Consider the following 14,701-nt stretch of genomic DNA (forward strand, 5'->3'; position numbering starts at 1 on the left):
CAAAGAAAACAGAGCTGTTTTTTGCAAAGTGCCTTCTTGTGGATTTTGGCCTCTGTCTCAGCCGCCACCTAGGGAAACGTACCAAACCTGTGCATTTTTTAAAACTAGCGACCTAGGGGAATCAAAGACGGGGTGACTTGTTGGGCTGCCACCAGGTTTTGTTACCCAGAATCTTTGCAAACCTCAAAATGTGGCTACAAAAACACTTTTCCCTCACATTTCGGTGACAGAAAGCTCTGGAATCTGAGAGGAGCCACAAATTTCCTTCCAACCAGCATACCCCCAAGTCGCCTGATAAATATGATACCTCACTTGAGTGGGCAGGCCTAGTGCCCGGGACAGGAAATTCCCCAAAACACAAAGTGGACACATCACATTTTCTCAAAGAAAACAGAGGTGTTTTTTGCAAAGTGCCTACTTGTGGATTTTGGCCTCTAGCTCAGCCGCCACCTAGGGAAACCTACCAAACCTGTTCATTTTTCAAAACTAGAGACCTAGGGGAATCCAAGACAGGGTGACTTGTTGGGCTGCCACCAGGTCCTGTTACCCAGAATACTTTGCAATCCTCAAAATGTGGCTAAAAAAATACTTTTGACTCACATTTCGGTGACAGAAAGTTCTGGAATCTGAGAGGAGCCACAAATTTCCTTCCACCCAGCGTTTCCCTAAGTCTCTCGATAAAAATGGTACCTCACTTGTGTGGGTAGGTCTAGTGCCCGTGACAGGAAATGCCCCAAAACTCAAAGTGGACACATAACATTTTCTCAAAGAAAACAGAGGTGTTTTTGGCAAAGTGCCTACCTGTGGATTTTGGCCTCTATCTCAGCTGCCACCTAGGGAAACCAATCAAACCTGTGCATTTCTTAAAACTAGAAACCTAGGGGAATCCAGGATGGGGGGACTGGTTGGGCTGTCACAAGGTTCTGCTACCCAGAATCCTTTGAAAACCTCAAAATGTGGCTAAAAAAACACTTTTTCCTCACATTTCAGTGACAGAAAGTTCTGGAATCTGAGAGGAGCCAAAAATTTCCTTCTACCCAGCGTTCCCTCAAGTCTCCCGATAAAAATGGTACCTCACTTGTGAGGGTAGGTCTAGTGCCCGTGACAGGAAATACCCCAAAACTCAAAGTGGACACATAACATTTTCACAAAGAAATTAGAGCTGTTTTTTGCAAAGTGCCTACTTGTGAATTTTGGCCTCTGTCTCAGCCGCCACCCAGGGAAACCTACCAAACCTGTGCATTTTTTAAAACTAGCGACCTAGGGGAATCAAAGACGGGGTGACTTGTTGGGCTGCCACCAGGTTTTGTTACCCAGAATCTTTGCAAACCTCAAAATGTGGCTACAAAAACACTTTTCCCTCACATTTCGGTGACAGAAAGTTCTGGAATCTGAGAGGAGCCACAAATTTCCTTCCAACCAGCATACCCCCAAGTCGCCTGATAAATATGATACCTCACTTGAGTGGGAAGGCCTAGTGCCCGGGATAGGAAATTCCCCAAAACTCAAAGTGGACACATCACATTTTCTCAAAGAAAACAGAGGTGTTTTTTGCAAAGTGCCTACTTGTGGATTTTGGCCTCTAGCTCAGCCGCCACCTAGGGAAACCTACCAAAGCTGCTCATTTTTCAAAACTAGAGACCTAGGGGAATCCAAGACAGGGTGACTTGTTGGGCTGCCACTAGGTTCTGTTACCCAGAATCCTTTGCAATCCTCAAAATGTGGCTAAAAAAATACTTTTGACTCACATTTCGGTGACAGAAAGTTCTGGAATCTGAGAGGAGCCACAAATGTCCTTCCACCCAGCGTTTCCCCAAGTCTCCCGATAAAAATGGTACCTCACTTGTGTGGGTAGGTCTAGTGCCCGTGACAGGAAATACCCCAAAACACAAAGTGGACACATCACATTTTCTCAAAGAAAACAGAGGTGTTTTTTGCAAAGTGCCTACCTGTGGATTTTAGCCTCTATCTCAGCCACAACATAGGGAAACCTACCAAACCTGTTAATTTTGGAAAACTAGAGACCTAGGGGAATCCAAGATGGGGTGACTTGTTGGACTGCCACCAGGTTCTGTTACCCAGAATCCTTTGCAATTCTCAAAATATGGCTAAAAAAATACCTCACATTTTGGTGACAGAAAGTTCTGGAAACTGAGAGGAGCCACAAATTTCCTTCCACCCAGCTTTTCCCCAAGTCTCCAGATAAAAATGGAACCTCACTTGTGTGGGTAGGCCTAGTGGCCGGGACAGGAAATGTCCCAAAACACAAAGTGGACACATCACATTTTCTCAAAGAATACAGAGGTGTTATTTGCAAAGTGCCTACCTGTGGATTTTAGCCTCTATCTCAGCCACCACCTAGGGAAACCTACCAAACCTGTGCATTTTTTAAAACTAGAGACCTAGGGGAATCCAAGATGGGGTGACTTATTGGGCTCTCACCAGGTTCTGCTATCCAGAATCCTTTGTAAACCTCAAAATGTGGCTACAAAAACACTTTTCCCTCACATTTCAGTGACAGAAAGTTCTGGAATCTGAGAGGAGCCACAAATTTCCTTCCAACCAGCATACCCCCAAGTCTCCTGATAAATATGGTACCTCACTTGAGTGGGTAGGCCTAGTGGCCGGGACAGGAAATGTCCCAAAACACAAAGTGGACACATCACATTTTCTCAAAGAATACAGAGGTGTTATTTGCAAAGTGTCTACTTGTGGATTTTGGCCTCTAGCTCAGCTGCCACCTAGGGAAATCTACCAAACCTGTGCATTTTTTAAAACTAGAGACCTAGGGGAATCCAAGACGGGGTGACTTGTTGGGCTGCCACCAGGTTCTGTTACCCAGAATCCTTTGCAATCCTCCAAATGTGGCCAAACAAATACTTTTGCCTCACTTTTCGGTGACAGAAAGTTCTGGAATCTGAGAGGAGCCACAAATGTCCTTCCACCCAGTGTTTCCCCAAGTCTCCTGATAAAAATGGTACCTCACTTGTGTGGGTAGGTCTAGTGTCCGTGACAGGAAATGCCCCAAAACACAAAGTGGACACATAACATTTTCTCATAGAAAACAGAGGTGTTTTTTGCAAAGTGCCTACCTGTGGATTTTGGCCTCTATCTCAGCCGCCACCTAGGGAAACCTAGCAAACCTGTGCATTTGTTAAAACTAGCGACCTAGGGGAATCCAAGCAGGGGTGACTTGTTGGGCTGCTACTAGGTTCTGTTACCCAGAATCCTTTGTAATCCTCAAAATGTGGCTAAAAAAATACTTTTGCCTCACATTTCGGTGACAGAAAGTTCTGGAATCTGAGAGGAGCCACAAATTTCCTTCCAACCAGAGTTTCCCCAAGTCTCCCGATAAAAATGGTACCTCACTTGTGTGGGTAGGTCTAGTGCCCGTGACAGGAAATACCCCAAAACACAAAGTGGACACATTACATTTTCTCAAAGAAAACAGAGGTGTTTTTTGCAAAGTGCCTACTTGTGGATTTTGGCCTCTAGCTCAGCCGCCACCTAGGGAAACCTACCAAACCTGTTCATTTTTCAAAACTAGAGACCTAGGGGAATCCAAGACAGGGTGACTTGTTGGGCTGCCACCAGGTTCTGTTACCCAGAATCCTTTGCAATCCTCAAAATGTGGCTAAAAAAATACTTGTGACTCACATTTCGGTGACAGAAAGATCTGGAATCTGAGAGGAGCACAAATTTCCTTCCACCCAGCATTTCCCCAAGTCTCCTGATATAAATGGTACCTCGCTTGTGTGGGTAGGTCTAGTGCCCGTGACAAGAAATGCCCCAAAACACAAAGTGGACACATAACATTTTCTCAAAGAAAACAGAGGTGTTTTTTGCAAAGTGCCTACCTGTGGATTTTGGCCTCTATCTCAGCCGCCACCTAGGGAAACCTACCAAACCTGTGCATTTTTTAAAACTAGAGACCTAGGGGAATCCAAGCCGGGGTGACTTGTTGGGCTGCTACTAGGTTCTGTTACCCAGACTCCTTTGCAATCCTCAAAATGTGGCTAAAAAAATACTTTTGACTCACATTTCGGTGACAGAAAGTCCTGGAATCTGAGAGGAGCCACAAATTTCCTTCCACCCAGCGTTTCCCCAAGTCTCTCGATAAAAATGGTACCTCACTTGTGTGGGTAGGTCTAGTGCCCGTGACAGGAAATGCCCCAAAACTCAAAGTGGACACATAACATTTTCTCAAAGAAAACAGAGGTGTTTTTTGCAAAGTGCCTACCTGTGGATTTTGGCCTCTATCTCAGCTGCCACCTAGGGAAACCTACCAAACCTGTGTATTTCTTAAAACTAGAAACCTAGGGGAATCCAGGATGGGGGGACTTGTTGGGCTCTCACAAGGTTCTGCTACCCAGAATCCTTTGAAAACCTCAAAATGTGGCTAAAAAAACACTTTTTCCTCACATTTCAGTGACAGAAAGTTCTGGAATCTGAGAGGAGCCAAAAATTTCCTTCTACCCAGCGTTCCTTCAAGTCTCCCGATAAAAATGGTACCTCACTTGTGAGGGTAGGTCTAATGCCCGTGACAGGAAATGCCCCAAAACTCAAAGTGGACACATAACATTTTCACAAAGAAAACAGAGCTGTTTTTTGCAAAGTGCCTTCTTGTGGATTTTGGCCTCTGTCTCAGCCGCCACCTAGGGAAACGTACCAAACCTGTGCATTTTTTAAAACTAGCGACCTAGGGGAATCAAAGACGGGGTGACTTGTTGGGCTGCCACCAGGTTTTGTTACCCAGAATCTTTGCAAACCTCAAAATGTGGCTACAAAAACACTTTTCCCTCACATTTCGGTGACAGAAAGCTCTGGAATCTGAGAGGAGCCACAAATTTCCTTCCAACCAGCATACCCCCAAGTCGCCTGATAAATATGATACCTCACTTGAGTGGGCAGGCCTAGTGCCCGGGACAGGAAATTCCCCAAAACACAAAGTGGACACATCACATTTTCTCAAAGAAAACAGAGGTGTTTTTTGCAAAGTGCCTACTTGTGGATTTTGGCCTCTAGCTCAGCCGCCACCTAGGGAAACCTACCAAACCTGTTCATTTTTCAAAACTAGAGACCTAGGGGAATCCAAGACAGGGTGACTTGTTGGGCTGCCACCAGTTCCTGTTACCCAGAATCCTTTGCAATCCTCAAAATGTGGCTAAAACAATACTTTTGACTCACATTTCGGTGACAGAAAGTTCTGGAATCTGAGAGGAGCCACAAATTTCCTTCCACCCAGCGTTTCCCTAAGTCTCTCGATAAAAATGGTACCTCACTTGTGTGGGTAGGTCTAGTGCCCGTGACAGGAAATGCCCCAAAACTCAAAGTGGACACATAACATTTTCTCAAACAAAACAGAGGTGTTTTTGGCAAAGTGCCTACCTGTGGATTTTGGCCTCTATCTCAGCTGCCACCTAGGGAAACCTATCAAACCTGTGCATTTCTTAAAACTAGAAACCTAGGGGAATCCAGGATGGGGGGACTTGTTGGGCTGTCACAAGGTTCTGCTACCCAGAATCCTTTGAAAACCTCAAAATGTGGCAAAAAAAACACTTTTTCCTCACATTTCAGTGACAGAAAGTTCTGGAATCTGAGAGGAGCCAAAAATGTAATTCTAGCCAGCGTTCCCTCAAGTCTCCCGATAAAAATGGTACCTCACTTGTGAGGGTAGGTCTAGTGCCCGTGACAGGAAATACCCCAAAACTCAAAGTGGACACATAACATTTTCACAAAGAAAACAGAGCTGTTTTTTGCAAAGTGCCTACTTGTGGATTTTGGCCTCTGTCTCAGCCGCCACCTAGGGAAACCTGACAAACCTGTGCATTTTTTAAAACTAGCGACCTAGGGGAATCAAAGACGGGGTGACTTGTTGGGCTGCCACCAGGTTTTGTTACCCAGAATCTTTGCAAACCTCAAAATGTGGCTACAAAAACACTTTTCCCTCACATTTCGGTGACAGAAAGTTCTGGAATCTGAGAGGAGCCACAAATTTCCTTCCAACCAGCATACCCCCAAGTCGCCTGATAAAAATGATACCTCACTTGAGTGGGCAGGCCTAGTGCCCGGGACAGGAAATTCCCCAAAACACAAAGTGGACACATCACATTTTCTCAAAGAAAACAGAGGTGTTTTTTGCAAAGTGCCTACTTGTGGATTTTGGCCTCTAGCTCAGCCGCCACCTAGGGAAACCTACCAAACCTGTTCATTTTTCAAAACTAGAGACCTAGGGGAATCCAAGACAGGGTGACTTGTTGGGCTGCCACCAGGTTCTGTTACCCAGAATCCTTTGCAATCCTCAAAATGTGGCTAAAAAAATACGTTTGACTCACATTTCGGTGACAGAAAGTTCTGGAATCTGAGAGGAGCCACAAATGTCCTTCCACCCAGCGTTTCCCCACGTCTCCCGATAAAAATGGTACCTCACTTGTGTGGGTAGGTCTAGTGCCCGTGACAGGAAATACCCCAAAACACAAAGTGGACACATCACATTTTCTCAAAGAAAACAGAGGTGTTTTTTGCAAAGTGCCTACCTGTGGATTTTAGCCTCTATCTCAGCCACCACCTAGGGAAACCTACCAAACCTGTTAATTTTTGAAAACTAGAGACCTGGGGAATCCAAGATGGGGTGACTTGTTGGACTGCCACCAGGTTCTGTTACCCAGAATCCTTTGCAATCCTCAAAATATGGCTAAAAAAATACCTCACATTTCGGTGACAGAAAGTTCTGGAAACTGAGAGGAGCCCCAAATTTCCTTCCACCCAGCATTTCCCCAAGTCTCCAGATAAAAATGGAACCTCATTTGTGTGGGTAGGCCTAGTGGCCGGGACAGGAAATGTCCCAAAACACAATGTGGACACATCACATTTTCTCAAAGAATACAGAGGTGATATTTGCAAAGTGCCTACCTGTGGATTTTAGCTTCTATCTCAGCCACCACCTAGGGAAACCTACCAAACCTGTTAATTTTTGAAAACTAGAGACCTAGGGGAATCCAAGATGGGGTGACTTATTGGGCTCTCACCAGGTTCTGCTATCCAGAATCCTTTGTAAACCTCAAAATGTGGCTACAAAAACACTTTTCCCTCACATTTCAGTGACAGAAAGTTCTGGAATCTGAGAGGAGCCACAAATTTCCTTCCAACCAGCATACCCCCAAGTCTCCTGATAAATATGGTACCTCACTTGAGTGGGTAGGCCTAGTGGCCGGGACAGGAAATGTCCCAAAACACAAAGTGGACACATCACATTTTCTCAAAGAATACAGAGGTGTTATTTGCAAAGTGCCTACTTGTGGATTTTGGCCTCTAGCTCAACCGCCACCTAGGGAAACCTACCAAACCTGTGCATTTTTTAAAACTAGAGACCTAGGGGAATCCAAGACGGGGTGACTTGTTGGGCTGCCACCAGGTTCTGTTACCCAGAATCCTTTGCAATCCTCAAAATGTGCCCAAAAAAATACTTTTGCCTCACATTTCGGTGACAGAAAGTTCTGGAATCTGAGAGGAGCCACAAATGTCCTTCCACCCAGTGTTTCCCCAAGTCTCCTGATAAAAATGGTACCTCACTTGTGTGGGTAGGTCTAGTGTCCGTGACAGGAAATGCCCCAAAACACAAAGTGGACACATAACATTTTCTCAAAGAAAACAGAGGTGTTTTTTGCAAAGTGCCTACCTGTGGATTTTGGCCTCTATCTCAGCTGCCACCTAGGGAAACCTACCAAACCTGTGTATTTCTTAAAACTAGAAACCTAGGGGAATCCAAGCAGGGGTGACTTGTTGGGCTGCTACTAGGTTCTGTTACCCAGAATCCTTTGCAATCCTCAAAATGTGGCTAAAAAAATACTTTTGCCTCACATTTCGGTGACAGAAAGTTCTGGAATCTGAGAGGAGCAACAAATTTCCTTCCAACCAGAGTTTCCCCAAGTCTCCCGATAAAAATGGTACCTCACTTGTGTGGGTAGGTCTAGTGCCCGTGACAGGAAATACCCCAAAACACAAAGTGGACACATTACATTTTCTCAAAGAAAACAGAGGTGTTTTTTGCAAAGTGCCTACTTGTGGATTTTGGCCTCTAGCTCAGCCGCCACCTAGGGAAACCTACCAAACCTGTTCATTTTTCAAAACTAGAGACCTAGGGGAATCCAAAACAGGGTGACTTGTTGGGCTGCCACCAGGTTCTGTTACCCAGAATCCTTTGCAATCCTCAAAATGTGGCTAAAAAAATACTTATGACTCACATTTCGGTGACAGAAAGTTCTGGAATCTGAGAGGAGCACAAATTTCCTTCCACCCAGCATTTCCCCAAGTCTCCCGATATAAATGGTACCTCGCTTGTGTGGGTAGGTCTAGTGCCTGTGACAAGAAATGCCCCAAAACACAAAGTGGACACATAACATTTTCTCAAAGAAAACAGAGGTGTTTTTTGCAAAGTGCCTACCTGTGGATTTTGGCCTCTATCTCAGCCGCCACCTAGGGAAACCTACCAAACCTGTGCATTTTTTAAAACTAGAGACCTAGGGGAATCCAAGCCGGGGTGACTTGTTGGGGTGCTACTAGGTTCTGTTATCCAGACTCCTTTGCAATCCTCAAAATGTGGCTAAAAAAATACTTTTGACTCACATTTCGGTGACAGAAAGTTCTGGAATCTGAGAGGAGCCACAAATTTCCTTCCACCCAGCGTTTCCCCAAGTCTCTCGATAAAAATGGTACCTCACTTGTGTGGGTAGGTATAGTGCCCGTGACAGGAAATGCCCCAAAACTCAAAGTGGACACATAACATTTTCTCAAAGAAAACAGAGGTGTTTTTTGCAAAGTGCCTACCTGTGGATTTTGGCCTCTATCTCAGCTGCCACCTAGGGAAACCTACCAAACCTGTGTATTTCTTAAAACTAGAAACCTAGGGGAATCCAGGATGGGGGGACTTGTTGGGCTCTCACAAGGTTCTGCTACCCAGAATCCTTTGAAAACCTCAAAATGTGGCTAAAAAAACACTTTTTCCTCACATTTCAGTGACAGAAAGTTCTGGAATCTGAGAGGAGCCAAAAATTTCCTTCTACCCAGCGTTCCCTCAAGTCTCCCGATAAAAATGGTACCTCACTTGTGAGGGTAGGTCTAGTGCCCGTGACAGGAAATGCCCCAAAACTCAAAGTGGACACATAACATTTTCACAAAGAAAACAGAGCTGTTTTTTGCAAAGTGCCTTCTTGTGGATTTTGGCCTCTGTCTCAGCCGCCACCTAGGGAAACGTACCAAACCTGTGCATTTTTTAAAACTAGCGACCTAGGGGAATCAAAGACGGGGTGACTTGTTGGGCTGCCACCAGGTTTTGTTACCCAGAATCTTTGCAAACCTCAAAATGTGGCTACAAAAACACTTTTCCCTCACATTTCGGTGACAGAAAGCTCTGGAATCTGAGAGGAGCCACAAATTTCCTTCCAACCAGCATACCCCCAAGTCGCCTGATAAATATGATACCTCACTTGAGTGGGCAGGCCTAGTGCCCGGGACAGGAAATTCCCCAAAACACAAAGTGGACACATCACATTTTCTCAAAGAAAACAGAGGTGTTTTTTGCAAAGTGCCTACTTGTGGATTTTGGCCTCTAGCTCAGCCGCCACCTAGGGAAACCTACCAAACCTGTTCATTTTTCAAAACTAGAGACCTAGGGGAATCCAAGACAGGGTGACTTGTTGGGCTGCCACCAGGTCCTGTTACCCAGAATCCTTTGCAATCCTCAAAATGTGGCTAAAAAAATACTTTTGACTCACATTTCGGTGACAGAAAGTTCTGGAATCTGAGAGGAGCCACAAATTTCCTTCCACCCAGCGTTTCCCTAAGTCTCTCGATAAAAATGGTACCTCACTTGTGTGGGTAGGTCTAGTGCCCGTGACAGGAAATGCCCCAAAACTCAAAGTGGACACATAACATTTTCTCAAAGAAAACAGAGGTGTTTTTGGCAAAGTGCCTACCTGTGGATTTTGGCCTCTATCTCAGCTGCCACCTAGGGAAACCAATCAAACCTGTGCATTTCTTAAAACTAGAAACCTAGGGGAATCCAGGATGGGGGGACTGGTTGGGCTGTCACAAGGTTCTGCTACCCAGAATCCTTTGAAAACCTCAAAATGTGGCTAAAAAAACACTTTTTCCTCACATTTCAGTGACAGAAAGTTCTGGAATCTGAGAGGAGCCAAAAATTTCCTTCTACCCAGCGTTCCCTCAAGTCTCCCGATAAAAATGGTACCTCACTTGTGAGGGTAGGTCTAGTGCCCGTGACAGGAAATACCCCAAAACTCAAAGTGGACACATAACATTTTCACAAAGAAATTAGAGCTGTTTTTTGCAAAGTGCCTACTTGTGGATTTTGGCCTCTGTCTCAGACGCCACCCAGGGAAACCTACCAAACCTGTGCATTTTTTAAAACTAGCGACCTAGGGGAATCAAAGACGGGGTGACTTGTTGGGCTGCCACCAGGTTTTGTTACCCAGAATCTTTGCAAACCTCAAAATGAAGCTACAAAAACACTTTTCCCTCACATTTTGGTGACAGAAAGTTCTGGAATCTGAGAGGAGCCACAAATTTCCTTCCAACCAGCATACCCCCAAGTCGCCTGATAAATATGGTACCTCACTTGAGTGGGCAGGCCTAGTGCCCGGGACAGGAAATGCCCCAAAACACAAAGTGGACACATCACATTTTCTCAAAGAAAACAGAGGTGTTTTTTGCAAAGTGCCTACCTGTGGATTTTGGCCTCTATCTCAGCCGCCACCTAGGGAAACCTACCAAACCTGTGCATTTTTTAAAAGTAGAGACCTAGGGGAATCCAAGATGGGGTGACTTGTTGGACTGCCACCAGGTTCTGTTACCCAGAATCCTTTGCAATCCTCAAAATATGGCTAAAAAAAAACCTCACATTTCGGTGACAGAAAGTTCTGAAAACTGAGAGGAGCCACAAATTTCCTTCCACCCAGCATTTCCCCAAGTCTCCAGATAAAAATGGTACCTCACTTGTGTGGGTAGGTCTAGTGCCTGTGACAGGAAATGCCCCAAAACACAAAGTGGACACATCACATTTTCTCAAAGAAAACAGAGGTGTTTTCTGCAAAGTGCCTACCTGTGGATTTAGGCCTCTATCTCAGCTGCCACCTAGGGAAACCTACCAAACCTGTGCATTTTTAAAAACTAGAAACCTAGGGGAATCCAAGATGGGGTGACTTGTTGGGCTCTCACCAGGTTCTACTACCCAGAATCCTTTGAAAACCTCAAAATGTGGCTAAAAAAACCCTTTTTCCTCACATTTCAGTGACAGAAAGTTCTGGAATCTGAGAGGAGCCAAAAACTTCCTTCTACCCAGCGTTCCCTCAAGTCTCCCGATAAAAATGGTACCTCACATGTGAGGGTAGGCCTAGCGCCCGCGACAGGAAAAGCCCCAAAACACAACGTGGACACATCACATTTTCACAAAGAAAACAGAGCTGTTTTTTGCAAAGTGCCTACCTGTGGATTTTTGCCTCTAACTCAGCCGCCACCTAGGGAAACCTACCAAACCTGTGCATTTTTGAAAACTAGAGACCTAGGGGAATCCAAGATGGGGTGACTTGTTGGGCTCTCACCACGTTCTGCTACCCAGAATCCTTTGCAATCCTCAAAATGTGGCTAAAAAAATACTTTTGCCTCACATTTTGGTGACAGAAAGTTTTGGAATCTGAGAGGAGCCACAAATGTCCTTCCACCCAGCGTTTCCCCAAGTCTCCCAATAAAAATGGTACCTCACTTGTGTGGGTAGGTCTAGTGCCCGTGACAGGAAATACCCCAAAACACAAAGTGGACACATCACATTTTCTCAAAGAAAACAGAGGTGTTTTTGGCAATATGCCTACCTGTGGATTTTGGCCTCTATCTCAGCCGCCACCTATGGAAACCTACCAAACCTGTTAATTTTTTAAAACTAGAGACCTAGGGGAATCCAAGATGGGGTGACTTGTTGGACTGCCACCAGGTTCTGTTACCCAGAATCCTTTGCAATCCTCAAAATATGGCTAAAAAAATACCTCACATTTCGGTGACAGAAAGTTCTGGAAACTGAGAGGAGCCACAAATTTCCTTCCACCCAGCATTTCCCCAAGTCTCCAGATAAAAATGGAACATCACTTGTGTGGGTAGGTCTAGTGCCCGTGACAGGAAATGCCCCAAAACACAAAGTGGACACATCACATTTTCTCAAAGAAAACAGAGGTTTTTTTTGCAAAGTGCCTACCTGTGGATTTTGGCCTCTATCTCAGCCGCGACCTAGGGAAACCTACCAAACCTGTGCATTTTTTAAAACTAGAGACCTAGGGGAATCCAAGATGGGGTGACTTGTTGGACTCCCACCAGGTTCTACTACCCAGAATCCTTTGTAAACCTCAAAATGTGGCCACAAAAACACTTTTCCCTCACATTTTGGTGACAGAAAGTTCTGGAATCTGAGAGGAGCCACAAATTTCCTTCCAACCAGCATACCCCCCCAAATCTCCTGATAAAAATGGTACCTCACTTGTGTGGGTAGGCCTAGTGCCCGGGACAGGAAATGCCCCAAAACACAAAGTGGACACATCACATTTTCTCAAAGAAAACAGAGGTGTTTTCTGCAAAGTGCCTACCTGTGGATTTAGGCCTCTATCTCAGCTGCCACCTAGGGAAACCTACCAAACCTGTGCATTTTTAAAAACTAGAAACCTAGGGGAATCCAAGATGGGGTGACTTGTTGGGCTCTCACCAGGTTCTACTACCCAGAATCCTTTGAAAACCTCAAAATGTGGCTAAAAGAACCCTTTTTCCTCACATTTCAGTGACAGAAAGTTCTGGAATCTGAGAGGAGCCAAAAACTTCCTTCTACCCAGCGTTCCCTCAAGTCTCCCGATAAAAATGGTACCTCACATGTGAGGGTAGGCCTAGCGCCCGCGACAGGAAAAGCCCCAAAACACAACGTGGACACATCACATTTTCACAAAGAAAACAGAGCTGTTTTTTGCAAAGTGCCTACCTGTGGATTTTTGCCTCTAACTCAGCCGCCACCTAGGGAAACCTACCAAACCTGTGCATTTTTGAAAACTAGAGACCTAGGGGAATCCAAGATGGGGTGACTTGTTGGGCTCTCACCACGTTCTGCTACCCAGAATCCTTTGCAATCCTCAAAATGTGGCTAAAAAAATACTTTTGCCTCACATTTTGGTGACAGAAAGTTTTGGAATCTGAGAGGAGCCACAAATGTCCTTCCACCCAGCGTTTCCCCAAGTCTCCCAATAAAAATGGTACCTCACTTGTGTGGGTAGGTCTAGTGCCCGTGACAGGAAATACCCCAAAACACAAAGTGGACACATCACATTTTCTCAAAGAAAACAGAGGTGTTTTTTGCAATGTGCCTACCTGTGGATTTTGGCCTCTATCTCAGCCGCCACCTATGGAAACCTACCAAACCTGTTAATTTTTTAAAACTAGAGACCTAGGGGAATCCAAGATGGGGTGACTTGTTGGACTGCCACCAGGTTCTGTTACCCAGAATCCTTTGCAATCCTCAAAATATGGCTAAAAAAATACCTCACATTTCGGTGACAGAAAGTTCTGGAAACTGAGAGGAGCCACAAATTTCCTTCCACCCAGCATTTCCCCAAGTCTCCAGATAAAAATGGAACATCACTTGTGTGGGTAGGTCTAGTGCCCGTGACAGGAAATGCCCCAAAACACAAAGTGGACACATCACATTTTCTCAAAGAAAACAGAGGTGTTTTTTGCAAAGTGCCTACCTGTGGATTTTGGCCTCTATCTCAGCCGCGACCTAGGGAAACCTACCAAACCTGTGCATTTTTTAAAACTAGAGACCTAGGGGAATCCAAGATGGGGTGACTTGTTGGACTCCCACCAGGTTCTACTACCCAGAATCCTTTGTAAACCTCAAAATGTGGCCACAAAAACACTTTTCCCTCACATTTTGGTGACAGAAAGTTCTGGAATCTGAGAGGAGCCACACATTTCCTTCCAACCAGCATACCCCCCAAATCTCCTGATAAAAATGGTACCTCACTTGTGTGGGTAGGCCTAGTGCCCGGGACAGGAAATGCCCCAAAACACAAAGTGGACACATCACATTTTCTCAAAGAAAACAGAGGTGTTTTTTCCAAAGTGCCTACTTGTGGATTTTTGCCTCTAGCTCAGCCGCCACCTAGGGAAACCTAACAAACCTGTTCATTTTTCAAAACTAGAGACCTAGGGGAATCCAAGACAGGGTGACTTGTTGGACTGCCACCAGGTTCTATTACCCAGAATCCTTTGCAATCCTCAAAATGTGGCTAAAAAACTACTTTTGACTCACATTTCGGTGACAGAAAGTTCTGGAATCTGAGAGGAGCCACAAATTTCCTTCCACCCAGCATTTCCCCAAGTCTCCCAATAAAAATGGTACCTCGCTTGTGTGGGTAGGTCTAGTGCCCTTGACAGGAAATGCCCCAAAACACAAAGTGGACACATAACATTTTCTCAAAGAAAACAGAGGTGTTTTTTGCAAAGTGCTTACCTGTGGATTTTGGCCTCTATCTCAGGCGCCAGCTAGGGAAACCTACCAAACCTGTGCATTTTTTTAAACTAGAGACCTAGGGGAATCCAAGCCAGGGTGACTTGTTGGGCTGCTACTAGGTTCTGTTACCAGAATCCTTTGCAATCC

The sequence above is a fragment of the Pleurodeles waltl genome, chromosome 2_1 (assembly GCF_031143425.1).
Source record: "Pleurodeles waltl isolate 20211129_DDA chromosome 2_1, aPleWal1.hap1.20221129, whole genome shotgun sequence".
In the NCBI taxonomy this organism is placed as follows: Eukaryota; Metazoa; Chordata; class Amphibia; order Caudata; family Salamandridae; genus Pleurodeles; species Pleurodeles waltl.